A 13,977-nucleotide genomic window follows, 5' to 3' on the forward strand; every position below is an offset into this window, starting at 1 on the left:
CACTATGGATGCTTATGGAGGATTGAGATTGTAATATAGCTCTAAATGTGAAATAAAAAGCTAATTCTAATGCTAAAATGATATATTTTAACCAAAAGACAAAAGATTAGATTGTTTATGCTAAAATGCTCTCTAAAATGTCTATAGCTTAGATGCACATAAGTTTCAGGATCTGGATTATGAAGGAATGGGCTCTATTTATAAGAAAAATGGAGCAATGGATGGCCAGGATTGAAAGGTTTAATCAAGGGTCAAGCTTGAAAGTTGGGGATCCATGTGCACAATTGGCACCAATAAAATAGTGACAAGTGTCAACACAGGATTGGGTTGAGAGAAGAGGTTGGAGGCATTAAAGGCCTGAGAAGACCTCATGGTTATCTAAAGGCTAAGGGTCAAGTCTAAGTTAGGATTACCCACTGGATTAGGAGTTAATCCAAGGATAAACCTTTGTGCAAATGATTAAGAGATAATCATGGTCAAAGCATTAATGACCTGATGAGACCCTTGGGTTGAGTAGAGGTTGAGTCAAAACAAATGTTTTAACCATGTGGAAGGGTTTGAGTTAACCATTAATGGTTATTGGAGACTTTGGGGATTAAGTGGTTGAAAGTTGGAAGCCTTTAATGGTTTTCAAAGACTTTGGGGTTTTTGGTGGTTGAAGGTTGAAAACCTTCAATGGTTATCCAAGACTTTGGGCCATTTGAGAAGTGACTCCATTTTGCTTAGGAATGTGACAATAATTAGGGGATGGATTAAGCTAATTAGGAAGGGGTTAGAAGAATCTAGAAGGGGATTAGATTTGCAAGTGGATTTGGTGGGTGAGGGAAAATAGGATTTTATTTAAAATAAAAATTCATTTATTTCAAAATATGTGCAAGTTGCATTTGTAGGAAAATGCAAGTGGGGTGGGGATAATGATTTAAATAAATGTTTTATTTAATTTATTTAAAAGAAGAAAAGGGGATTTAATTAAATAAATAGATTTTATTTATTTAATTGAATGGAATTTGATTTTAATGAATTAATTAAAATAAATTGAATAATTTATTTAATTAATAGAAGAATGTTTGGGGATGAATTAATTAAATATTAATTTAATTAACTGATGACTAGTGGATTTTTAATCAAATAAATATGAAATATTCATTTAATTAAAATGGACAGATTTATGTGACTACAAGTTCAATCTAGTTCTCCGATCTCCAAACATATAAGCTACATCCTGCATCCATTGATTAGTACATTTGCATTATATCAAGCATTTTATTCATTTCATATTATAAATGCATCAAAAACACATAAAAATATATTCATACATGTTCCACAATGGTACATAAACACTGCATCAGCCATCCATACATGGAAAATAACTATAAAGCCATAACACATTGCATCCCATCATATAGCTGCATATCATATCATATATCAAAATAATATTGGAGTACAAAATTGGACTATCTGTCATAAGTATGGCCTGCAAGCTGACTACATAATGTCACACTACATATGTCTCTATCATAAGGAGCATGTGCCTCTGTCACTGGGTGCTCCCTCTATCCTCCTTATCCCTACCATGTCTCAAAGATAATGTCCCTTCAGCCCTAGGTCCTGGCTGTGGTGGTCTCCTAGGTCCACTCACTCCCATGTTGCTCACTGACCTCCGAGAGCATGGCCTGCTCTCTATCCTCGATCGTGCCTGATATGACACTGCTCTCTGCTCTAGTGGAACTGTACTCTCATATAGTGTCCTCCAATGGCATATCTCCTCTCTGGTCTCTACCAACATCTATGCCATCTCACATGCACTGGCATCCCTAATCAACCCAATATACTCAATCACTCTCTTCTCTGCTTGCTATGCCTGGGCTATCATTGTATCTCAAGCTACTATCAGTCTGGTTATCTCTACTCTGAACTGATCCTACTCTGTCCTCAAGATAGCATTCTATCTTTCTAATGTCGCAATGTGATCATGTTGACTCACTATGGTGGCCCTACATATCTCCATCTCCTTTATGCTAGCTATCTCCAGCTCTATAGATATATCCTGCAATGCCTCCTGATTGGCTAGATCTGGCTCATCCTCCTCATCTTCATCATCCTCCTCATCATCCCCTCCATCCTCATCATCTCCTTCATCCTCGTCATCCTCCTCATCCTTATCCCCTCCATCCTCATCATCCTCATCCTCTCCATCCTCATCATCCTCCTCATCCTCATCACCTCTGTCCTCATCATCCTCCTCATCCTCATCATCTCCATCCTTCTCTCTAGCGAGTGGGAAGTCCTCCTGTCTCCTAGGTACTAGAATATCAGGATCTGTCAATGGCACAAGCCGTCATCGTGCAAACCACCACTCATACTCCTCTATCATCCCAACATCCACAACATCTAATCTCCAATCCCACTATCTCTGCTATAGCTGTGTGAAGTTGGCATATGCTATGTGTGGCTGAATCATCCTCCCCCACTGACTCGTCTCTCTGTGAGATCGGGCCAAGTGTGCAATTCCACTCGGTACATCCTGTCTCTCTCCAAACTATCATCTGACTCTCTCGGGTAGGTACATCTCAATCACTCTCTGGAAATTCACTGGTCACCCAATTAGGTATCTCTCCTATCTACAATATGGTAGCTCATCACTATCATCTGATCATCCAGGGCAATCAAGATATGGCCTCCATGTGAACTCTCTCAATCTATCTAGCTCATGTCGCCAATACAGTATGTATCCGAGTGGAACCTGTCTCAATGTACCCCCATAGAAGTACACATATGGTTAGTGTGGTACTACCTATCTCTCTACAATTGGTTGACATATGGCTATGTGCTCAAATGCCCATACTTGTAACAGTGTGACCCCACAGCTCAAAGTCTGTACCCCCTGATATGTTATCTGATGCAACTAAAAATATAGCATGGCAAGCACATATGGTCCCCATGTGTATACAGTCCTCTCTGTCGCCATCCACTCTAGCACTCTTCCCCATCTAATAGGGAATCCATGTCCTCATCTATCACCTGCTAATAGGCATGCTATCACCACTGCTATCACCACATATCGCTGATCATACTCTGCTGCCATGGTCTCCCAGCCAATCTCCCTCTCTATGATATCCAGATCATCTGTGTCACACTCGAATAATCTGCACAAAGCATCTCTCCCTATAGCTAGGTCATATTCTATCATCTCCCCATGAACAAAATGTGGAGGATATGCCACACATCCTCTAGGGTCACCGTCGCCTCTCCAGTCGGCAGATGGAATGAGGAAGTCTCTGAATGCCATCGCTCTGCCAATGTGGTAAGAAGTCTTGTGTTTTCCCTAATCTTGGGCATGAATGTGATGTAGTATAATCCAATTCCTACTAATGTATCTCTATCCGTGCTCCTGAGTCTATGTCGCAACATGAAGTAGTCGGGTCTATTCTCCCGTGTAATCAATGGATACTATCGACTCTGCATCACAATTGGGGCACAAATTTGTCAGTTTTAGGGTTTTCTCCTAAGGGTTGTATTTCTTTGTTTCATGCATAAATCAAGGTTTTTCTTATCTATTTTGACCTATCCTACCCTTAACCCTCCTTTTAGGATCATCTGCATGCTGTTTTAGGTCAAATTGGTGTTTTCAGTGCATAACTGCGCCTGTGTACCCTGTCCTGCGCCTGTACAGCATCAAGCTACGCATGTGTACCCTACACAAGTGCAAAACATCCTCACACAAGCACAGAATGTGCCCACATAGGCGCAAATGTCTAGTTTCGACTTCCCTGTGGGCCCCGCAATGTCCCGCAATCCAGTAAAATTCATGAAATTGACAATATGGGTTTTTGAGCTACATACCGCTGCTCTGGCATCGTCCAATCATCTGTAGGTGTGTACACATTCCCTGAGGTGATCTTCCATTGGAATGTTCGCCATCTCTCTGCAAGGGTCCTTTTCCAAAGCAACAAATCCTCCACTTTGGCTAGTGCAAATGAGCTCTTTTCCTTCTCCTTGTCTCATTTATAGATCTTTGTCAGTGCATAGATGGACATGCACCCTCTCCATCTTATGCTAGTCATGGTCTTTTACACCTTCCATTGCTTGTCATCCATGCATCTGACCTTCAATTTTTGATCCGTTTGATCCTATCATTTTCTATCATTCTTATCGATCAATTGGCCTCTTTTCTAGATGTTTCCAGCGAATTCCTCGAGGGGGCATGCATATGTCATTGTCAGTGTCTGGGACATTTTCATTATTGTTCTTTGAAACAATGCTTAGAATTGCATTGTCTCAAAGAGGGGCAAAATGTAGACGTCTAAAAATGGTCAACACTTGCGTAGTCATACTTTAACATTTGCGCATTGCCTTATTTTAGGGTTTTTACGTCGCATTAACATTTCTTCTATGTTGCGAACTTGGTCTTTATCATTTGTGAACATCGAGTCCTTCTTCTGCATTCCTCATTTTTCTCTCTTTCAAATTTGGTCTTGTCGATAATAATCTTCAGTCATGATTTTGGTCAATCTTATCTTGTCACATCATGTGGCATGCTCATTTATTATCATTTTGGACATCGTCAATCCTAATCGATGATGGAATTAGGGTTTTGTCCTCTTGTCAATCTTGTCATCTTGTGATCGATTCATCATTTATCTTCATCCTTATCAATCTTGTCATTTGGTGATCAATTTGTCATCGATCCTTGTCCTTATCAATCTTGTCATCTTGCGATCGATTTGTCATCGATCCTTATCAACTTGTTAATCTTGTCATTTTGCGATCGATTCATCATCAATCCTTGTCCTCTTCAATCATGTCAATTGGTGCCTATCAATTTGATCTCTTTATCAATCTCAATCGTTTATTAGCATTGGTCCTTTGTTAATCAGAATCATGATCAAATCGACATCAATTATCTTTTGTCAAGACCTAATTGTCATCCTTGCATTTCTAATTCATCTTCTAAGGTTTTATGATTTATTCATTTAATCTTGTTTGTCATTTTCTCTTTAGGTTAAATAATTTATTTATTTGTCCTAAGTCTTCTTGTCACAATTAAATATTTATTTAATTGGCTAATTAATTCTTTCCTCTTTTTGTGAATTAATTAATGAATTAAAAGTTATTAATTAATTTAGTTAATGAATGAAAAGTTATTAATTAATTTACCTAATTTACTAATTTCTAATTTCCTAATTTCCAATTCATCTAATTTTCTATTTTCTCCTATTTTTCTAATAATTTTCCTAATTTCATGGGAATGGCATAGCAATTTTGTCATAATTTGTCATAATCTGTCAATCAATCAATTTTGCATAGCAACGTTGTCAATTTTGTCATAATTTGTCAAATCAATCAATCTTGCATAGAAAGTGTCAATTTTGTCATAATTTGTCATATTTGTCATTCTTGATTTGAAATTTCCTTTCAAATCTTCATGCTACTCTTGTCATCTCTCCAATTTGTCTATAAATTGGATGAATTTATTCAATCAGAAATCCGATAAATCAATCACGCTTCTAGTATCTTTACACTACCATTTCAATCTTGATTTCATGCTATGCCTTAGGTGAGATCCACAAACAACGCAATTTGAAGGAGAAAGAAGGACAATGGAGAATTCTGGAGGAGACATTCATGTTTGCGATGGTTTGCATTTGATTTGAATCTTTTTAGGATTTGTCATTGCAATATAGTTTTCATGATTGAGCTAGTCTAATTTGTTACTTGCTTTGATGGTTTCCAAATTCCTTCCTACATTATCTACTGTTGAAGCTAAGTATGTTGTTGCTGCTACTAACTGTACACAAGTTCTATGGATGAAGCAAATGTTTAAGGATATCAAAGTGCATTGCACTTGATCGATAGTTATTCATTGTGATAACTCTGCTACTATTGACATATCAAAGAATCTGGTATTTCATTCTAAGACTAAGCACATATCTATCAAATATAAATTTTTGAAGGAGAAGGTGGAAAAAAATGAAGTCAGATTGGTTTATGTGAACACTAAAGAGAAGATTGCAGATATTTTCACTAAACCTTTTCCTAAAGAATCATTTGAGTACTTGAGAGACAAGTTATGGGTTTCTGCCCCTCTGACAGAGAACCGATTGATGTGTTTTGGCATCAGTCTGGTATGTATTATCAAAGATATTATTCATTCTGGCATTGTTGTGGGATGCTACTACTTAGAAGGAGTAGTTAGCTTTGTGATTTAGTGGTTTTTTTTTTATGCTTTGATATTTATGTCAGATTTTTTGGCATTGATGTCAAAGGGGGAGAGATATTGATTTGAAAAACTTAAGGAGTTGTATACATTAGAGGGAGAGATATATGTGTAAAATAGAGCTTTATAGAGATATAATTCAAAGGGGGAGTTTGGTCTTTGTTTCAAAACTTCATTGCTATATCTTTGTGTGGGATATTGTTGGTTGTCTTCCTTTGGGGGACACTTGTTTCACATTTCTTGGCACTTGGATGTTTTTCACATCTAGTATTGGCATCAATGCCAAAGGGGGAGATTGTTGGCCATTAGGAGGAATTGATTATGTGTTGCATTGATGTTTTATCATTGATGTCAACACTAGCTCTTTTGGATGCTTTATCGGTACCCTTTTGGTCTCGGTAGGTTGTGTGGTTTCTGGTTGGTTTGGATCCAACATGATCTGGTATGCTCCAGTATGATTTGGTTATGGAATTGGCTTATTCATTCAGTTGGTTTTGGTCTGGTGATTGGATGCTATCTAGTTTACTTGGAAGCTTGGTTTGTGGTTCTGGCAAGGGTTTCACCGGCAGAGCTTTGATGAAGATTTTTGATGATATGCATAAGTTGTGTTGGTGCACATTTTAGTATGGATTCAGGATACTGATGGTGATCATGTTCGAGACTGTGAGGCCTCACCTCGACTCAGTCAAACATTCAGTGGATTTTATATTTAGACTATTATGGATACTTTATTTTGATGCATTTTGAGACTTAGAACTTACATGATTTCAGGATTTGGATAACATTGCTATGATTTGATGATTTTACTTATATGTTTTATGTGATAGAACACTACATGATTGTTAGATAAGATGATATTGCAATGATAGTTATCATTATTGAATTTGCAGGACTTTACTATGAATATAGTACTATGATGTATGGTTAAGTTTATGTGAATTGGGATGAAATTGTTTATGAGAATTTTGCTTGATAAAAGATGTATTTAATCTGTGCAGATGAAAATTGTATGCAAGTGATAATGTGTATTGTATTCCTTTGAATTATATTATATATGGATATTTGGAAGTACTAATGTGTAAATTGAGATGCGCAAGAAATTTACCATGCGACCATGGAAAATTACGGAGAATCAAACCTAGACTTATGTATGTTCGTAAGCCAGGGTTTGTCTATTTGGAGAGACAACACCCCGTTTGTGTTGTATTTTATTCGTAACAATATATGCTGCATGAGTGTTAAGTGTTATTTAAATTTATTGTGTAAAAACCACAAGAGACAATTTCATGTTTTATTTTTGTAAAAGTGTTTTATTTGTGTCACTTGACACATGTGTGGATTTAAATTTAAATGTTTTATTTTGTCTCTTGGTGGGAAAGTGTTTAATTATAGTTCTTCTTAAATAAAATAATGTGTTGTCATAAATACTTTGGGAATATAATATTTGGGGTGGTCAACATATGTTTGACCCGAAAATAAACTTCAGAGGGGTTTAAAATGAGTTAAATGAACACCTAGGGGTAGTTTAATAGGGTTTCCTAAAGCCCATAAGGTATACCTAGGGGTTAGGGGTAATTTTAGGCAAGTTTCTACTTTATAATGATCTTTTTAACGCTTTAAAATTTGGCTTTTTTGAGTTGTGCGAAAATTGAAAATTAGAAGTTTAAATCTAATTGAGATTTTTCCTTTTGGAATGAGAGTCTTTTTTGCATTCTGCTTTTCTTTCCTTTTTGGTTTTTAGAAACTTGTAAGAACTCAGAGAATGAGCTTCTTAAGCAAGATTTTTGGGAATTGGAGGGTAATCACCCACTCTCCATTTTTGGAGACAAGAGAAATTTTGATAAGAAAATAATAGTTTGGAATAGAAAAATTGACTAAGGGTAGAAGGAAGAAGATTCATGGATTGGGCAGCTCTTCCTCAAATTTCAAAACTACCATTGGGCAGATTAAGGTTGGTTTGATCATTCTTTAAAATGGTTATTTTCTTGCATGTGTTTGAGTGTATGATTTGGTGAAAGAAATCTGTGGTTTTTTTTTTATGTCTTGTTTAGAATTTCATTTGAAATCTTGCATTATGCTTTATTGTGTTTTGGGAGTTTTCTCAAGACCTCTTACTCTTGGGAGAGAAGAGGATCTTGTGGGTGGTAGCAATAGGCTCTTTGTGTTTAATCTTTAGAGGGCCTGTCTCCCTGTGTGGTCATTAGGACTACTAGTGAGGAGAGAATGACCCAAGTGGTAGTGAGGAAAACCCACCTCTTTCGAACCACTATAAATAATTGTATCCATGGTGAAAGCCATGGGTAACGTGTGCTGATTAGTTCATACCGACACTATGTCTCCCCATAAACCCGTTTGATCAAATTTATTTGATCAATTGTAGGGCGTAACCCCTACCGGCTGGGAGCCTATTGTATTTATAGAGCTGAAAGTACTGCATGTATGGCCACATGAGCGAATGCCCTTACTAGCATCTTTTTGTTTTAGAAAGCCAAAATCCTTCTAGTTGTTGGGGTAGGAGGTCAGACCTCTAGAGTGGCCCACACACATATGGTTCTTAGTAGAGATACAAAGTTCACCACGGGAAGTTTTCATGTGGACGGATGCTTGGCTACCTTGGAGAAGTGAGTGCAGAGGGTGGAGCCAGTGGGGTTAAGAATCTAAGTATCCACTCTGAATAGCATAGCCTCAGGGGAAACCCCATGTGGGATCAATAACTATTGTCCTAACCAACCATAAGAATTGTGCTTGTCTTCTTTTAAACATTCAAACATTCAAGACCAAACATTAAAACATTGTGTCTTTTGTGTCTTCAAGTATATGCAAAATATTTATACATCAAACAACACACTTTCCTTTGAGTCATTTTGTGTCTAAACACTTGCAAACATAGAGTCCTCATCAACATTGTGTCCTCTTGTCACATAAAAAGTCAAAAATTTAGATCTGGTCACAACAAACAACTTTACAAATTGGAAAAATTGCACTCAAATTCTGGAAATGCGTCTGTGTCTGACGTAAACATGTTTGTGTCCTTTAACCGCGTCTATGTAGGACAGAAACACGTTTGTGTTGTCATAAGAAAATTGCATTCACAAAATCTCATAAACGCGTATGTGCAGTGTCTAATCACATTTGTGTTGGGTAACCACGTCTGTGTTCAGTATTGGCAAAATTTACAATCCAGCAAACAAGAGCAATCAATTTCAAAATTCTTGAGCTTTCTAAGTTATTTCTCTAGATTTTCATCTAGCATTCAACCTATCTTTGGGTCTCACAAAGTTCATCATTTCTTTACATCTAGCATTACATTCACATTTGTCTAAACTTGAGTCAAAAGGTCACTTGTTTGTCCTCATATTGCTTTGTCAAAACACTACATACAACAACATTTTTCTAAATGGTCCCTCATCAAGGTCTATCACCTTTGGGTCTCATTTGGTCTTAATTAGAGTCAAGGTCAACTTACCTCATCAAGAGAAACTATCATCTCTTTGGAAGCCACACCTACTCTACTACATACATACTTGGTCTTACACTTTGGACATTGCAAGTACACCTCAGATTCCTTTACATTCCATCCAACTCTTGGTCTTCCATTCTCTTTCCATTTTCATCTAGTCTCACACATCTTGTTCAAGACCTAGTTCATGGTTGAAACCCATTCCCAAAAATCTAGGAGAGAAGCTAAAGAGGCTCAAGAGTCTGCAAACATGAGTGCCTATGAGTATGATAATGATATCTTCTTCAATTTGGATCATACCACATTACCTGACATGGACCCTTATAGAAAAACTCAAAATGTTGTGAACATGGATAATACAAATAACAATGAAGCACATAATGACAATACAAACAACTTTTCAGTACATTCAGCAAAAGTGGAAGAATCCATCATGGATCCCCATTTTAATAGATTGGTTGAGGAAATAATGAGAAGAGATAGACATTATTTCTTACAAGTGATGGCACAATGTGGAGCTAAGATACCTCATGATTTTTACATGTCTCAAATAGTGGAAAATTGACCTATGCAAGAAACTCAACTCAACATGGATCAAAGGAGACCTAATAGTGGAGGTACTAGAGGACCGCATTTTGTGCTTGAATCTCCATCATCTTTATTTCAAAAACCCGAGATCCCAAATACAAATGGTCAAGCTTATGATACTCATCTATGCAGACCTTTATGGAAATCTTATGCAAAAAAATATACTCAATCACATACCATTGCTAAGGACCAACCACAAAAGCAATTGGATATCCAAAGGCATGCTCAAAATTTGGACACAAGGAAACCCCGTGTCAAATTTGGGTGCAACACACTAGAACAAACTCATGACATGCCTGTAGAATATGATATACATAGACAAAGAAGATATTCAATTCCTCATTATGACTCTATACCAGGTGGTTCCTATACACAATATCATTTTAAACCTCCTCCATATGAACATGTTTATGATTAATTCCATCCATATATGCAGTATCCTCCTCATCCATCGGGTGGCTGAGGCATGAGATATGGTCCAAGAAGTCTATCTCCACCTAAACACTATTGGTATTTTGGATATGTTGATATGGTTTTGTCATTGATGCCAATACCTATCATCACTTGTCAACACTTATTAGCACTTGGAGATCCTTGGTTATGTTCACCGACAAGTTAGAGACTTATGCACAGTCACTAGTATTTGGTTCACCGGCAGGTTATATTGTTCACTGGCACTTGGAATGACTTGGAGACTACTTGGTTATGTCGAAGACATTATTTGATAACTTGGTTTTGGTGATTTGGTTATTTGTTTATTCAAGTTTGCATATTTGTTGTTACCGACAAATAGGTCCAAGTTATACATCGGCAGGCATATCTATTTCAGATTAGCATGACACATTATGAAGATGATTTATTATTATTGTAAATGCATTGAGTTGACATCATGCATTGCATAATGATTTATTTGTAATTGATTTTATTGTAATATCTTTTTGAGGGCCAACCTATTCAATTGGTCTTAGGTTATAGTATAAATGTAAGATCTCATTTGTGAGATTGATATGTGATTGGAAAAAGAATTGTAATAGGGTATATGCAAAAATAAGCAAAGTTATAAATGTAGACATCATTTGAAGGTTGAAGGAAGGTTTTTGTGAAGGCAATTAGAACTTAACCGGTACTGAATCCAGCATATGAAGATGCTATTTTATGTAGTACATTATCATTGGATTTAACCATCCAATTGTAGTCAGTGTGACTCTCATTTTTGTGATTGAGCAGTGAGCTCTAAGTAGTTGGCCTTTCCGCATGTGCAGAATCCATATTGTACACACATACTATCTGCAATAGTATCATTTGATTGTGGGTAAGGCTTCCCACCATGGTTTTTCCCATTATAGGGTTTCCACATACAAATATTTGTGTTATGTGTTGTGGATGTTGTTGTCTTTCTGCTTCATGCATTAATATTTACCAGTACTACAATTAACTAATAAAACTATCTACCGGTATAAAGTTTGGTTTACCGGTATTAAGCATTAAGTTTTGGTTAAAGTTAATTTTGGTTGAATTTATTGGACAACTGATTCACCCCCCCTCTCAGTTGTCTCCGGGACCTAACAATTGGTATCAGAGCCTAGTCCTCTTTTTGCAAAAGTTTAACAGCTTGAGAAGATCCAATGTCTTCTAACTATTTTAGGAAGGACAATCTGAAACTTGATGGAACTAACTATGGCATATGGAAGATCAGGATGGAGACACATTTGAATTGCATTGGAAAGGACATATGGGATGTTACAAAGAATGGCTATACTGCTCCTACTCAAGGTCAACCTAATCCACCTAACTTGGCTAAAGATGAGGAAAATGATTGCAAAGCAAGAGAAGCACTTTTGAGCACATTATCAGATCAGCAAGTCATGACATTGTCAGATAGATCTACTGCTAAAGCTATTTGGGACAAACTGGAAACATTGAATGAAGGAGATTCCACAAACACAATTGCAAAACTTGAATGCTTCCAGGTCAAGTATGAAAGTCTGAAAATGGAAGAAAATAAAATAATTTCTTCTTTTATGGAAAGAGTAAATGAAATTGTTTTGGGTATACAATGTTGTGGAGGAACCTTAAGTAAAGATGAGATTGTTTCTAAATTTTTAAGAGCTTTTCCACCAGCATATAAAATGAAAGTTGCTGCTATAAATGAATTGAGAACAATGCCTAATGCATCAGTATCTAGAGACACCTTGGTTGGAAAACTTTCAGCTTTTGAACTTGAGGAATTTGGTATTGTTACTACTATTAAGACAAATCTAGCTTTCAAGGCATCATCATCAACTGCAACATCATCATCATCATCTGATAAATCTGATTGGAAAGCCTTCTATGCAAGAGAACTTGAAGAAAGCAGGAGAGAAAATGAAGAACTTGAAGAACTTGAAGCACTATTTGCAAGGAAAATGCCTAAAGGTCCAATTGGAAGTAAGTATGAACGTAAAGCACCCTTTAAATATTTTAACTATAATAAGATTGGTCATATGGCTTCTAGATGTCCTGATAGACATGCAAGATTAAGAGAAGAAGCTAAAAGAACATATAAGCCTAACCCTGATTATTAGAAATACAAGTTTAAGAAGAATATAGACAAATCTTGTTATTATGTTGATGAAGGAGTTACTGATGATTCTGATGAGGATCCGACAGACAATGGATGGGCTTTTGTTGCTATAACAGAAGATCAACCGACACCTACTATTCAATCAGTAGAGTAGGCCCTGGTAGCTAAAATTGAAGATAAGGATCAATGGATTATTGATTTAGGATGTTCACATCACATGACTGGTGATAAGAGTAAATTATTAACCTTTCAGGAATACAATGGAGGTCAAGTAAGATTTGGAGATGATAAATCTTGTTTGATCAAAGGAAAAGGCACTATATCTTTTGATGGTAAGAACAATATCGATAATGTTTACTATGTTGAAGGTTTGAAGCATAATCTCTTGAGTGTTGGTCAATTAGTTGAGAAATGATTTCAGTTACAATTCAAGAATGGTAAATGCAAAATCTTAAATAGAACTAGTTTGGAAATTGCAACTGGTAATCAGACTAGAGGTAATATCTTTTATTTGAACAACAATGAGAAATCATGTTTGATTGCACATATTGATGAAATTTGATTATGGCATAAGAGACTTTGTCATGTAAATTTTGATTGCATTGTAAAAATCAGTACAACTAAGGCAGTAAGAGATTTACCTAAGATTGTGAAACCTCACAATCCAGTATGTAAGGAATGTCAATTTGGAAAGCAAGTTAGAGAAACTTTCAAGAGTATTCTAGAGAATTCTAATAATGTTCTTGATTTAATTCATACTGATTTATGTGGTCCAGCAAGAACTAGAAGTATACAAGGAGATAGGTATTTTATGTGAATCATTGATGACTATTCTAGAATGTGTTGGGTTACTTTTCTCAGGGAAAACTCTGAAGCATTTGGGAAATTCAAACTATTCAAAGTGATGGTAGAAAATGAAACTGACAAGAAAATAAAATGTTTGAGATCAGATCAAGGAGGTGAATTCACATCTAAGGAATTTAATGCATTTTGTGAAGTGAATGGGATCAGAAGACAGTTATCAGCACCCCAGACACCCTAGTAGAATGGAGTTGTGGAAAGGAAAAACAAAACTACCTTGGATGCAGCTAGAAGTATGATATCAGAAGTAAATCTACCTCATATATACTGGAGAGAAGTGGTCAATAT

This window comes from Cryptomeria japonica, chromosome 2, assembly GCF_030272615.1.
Source record: "Cryptomeria japonica chromosome 2, Sugi_1.0, whole genome shotgun sequence".
NCBI classification, from domain to species: Eukaryota; Viridiplantae; Streptophyta; class Pinopsida; order Cupressales; family Cupressaceae; genus Cryptomeria; species Cryptomeria japonica.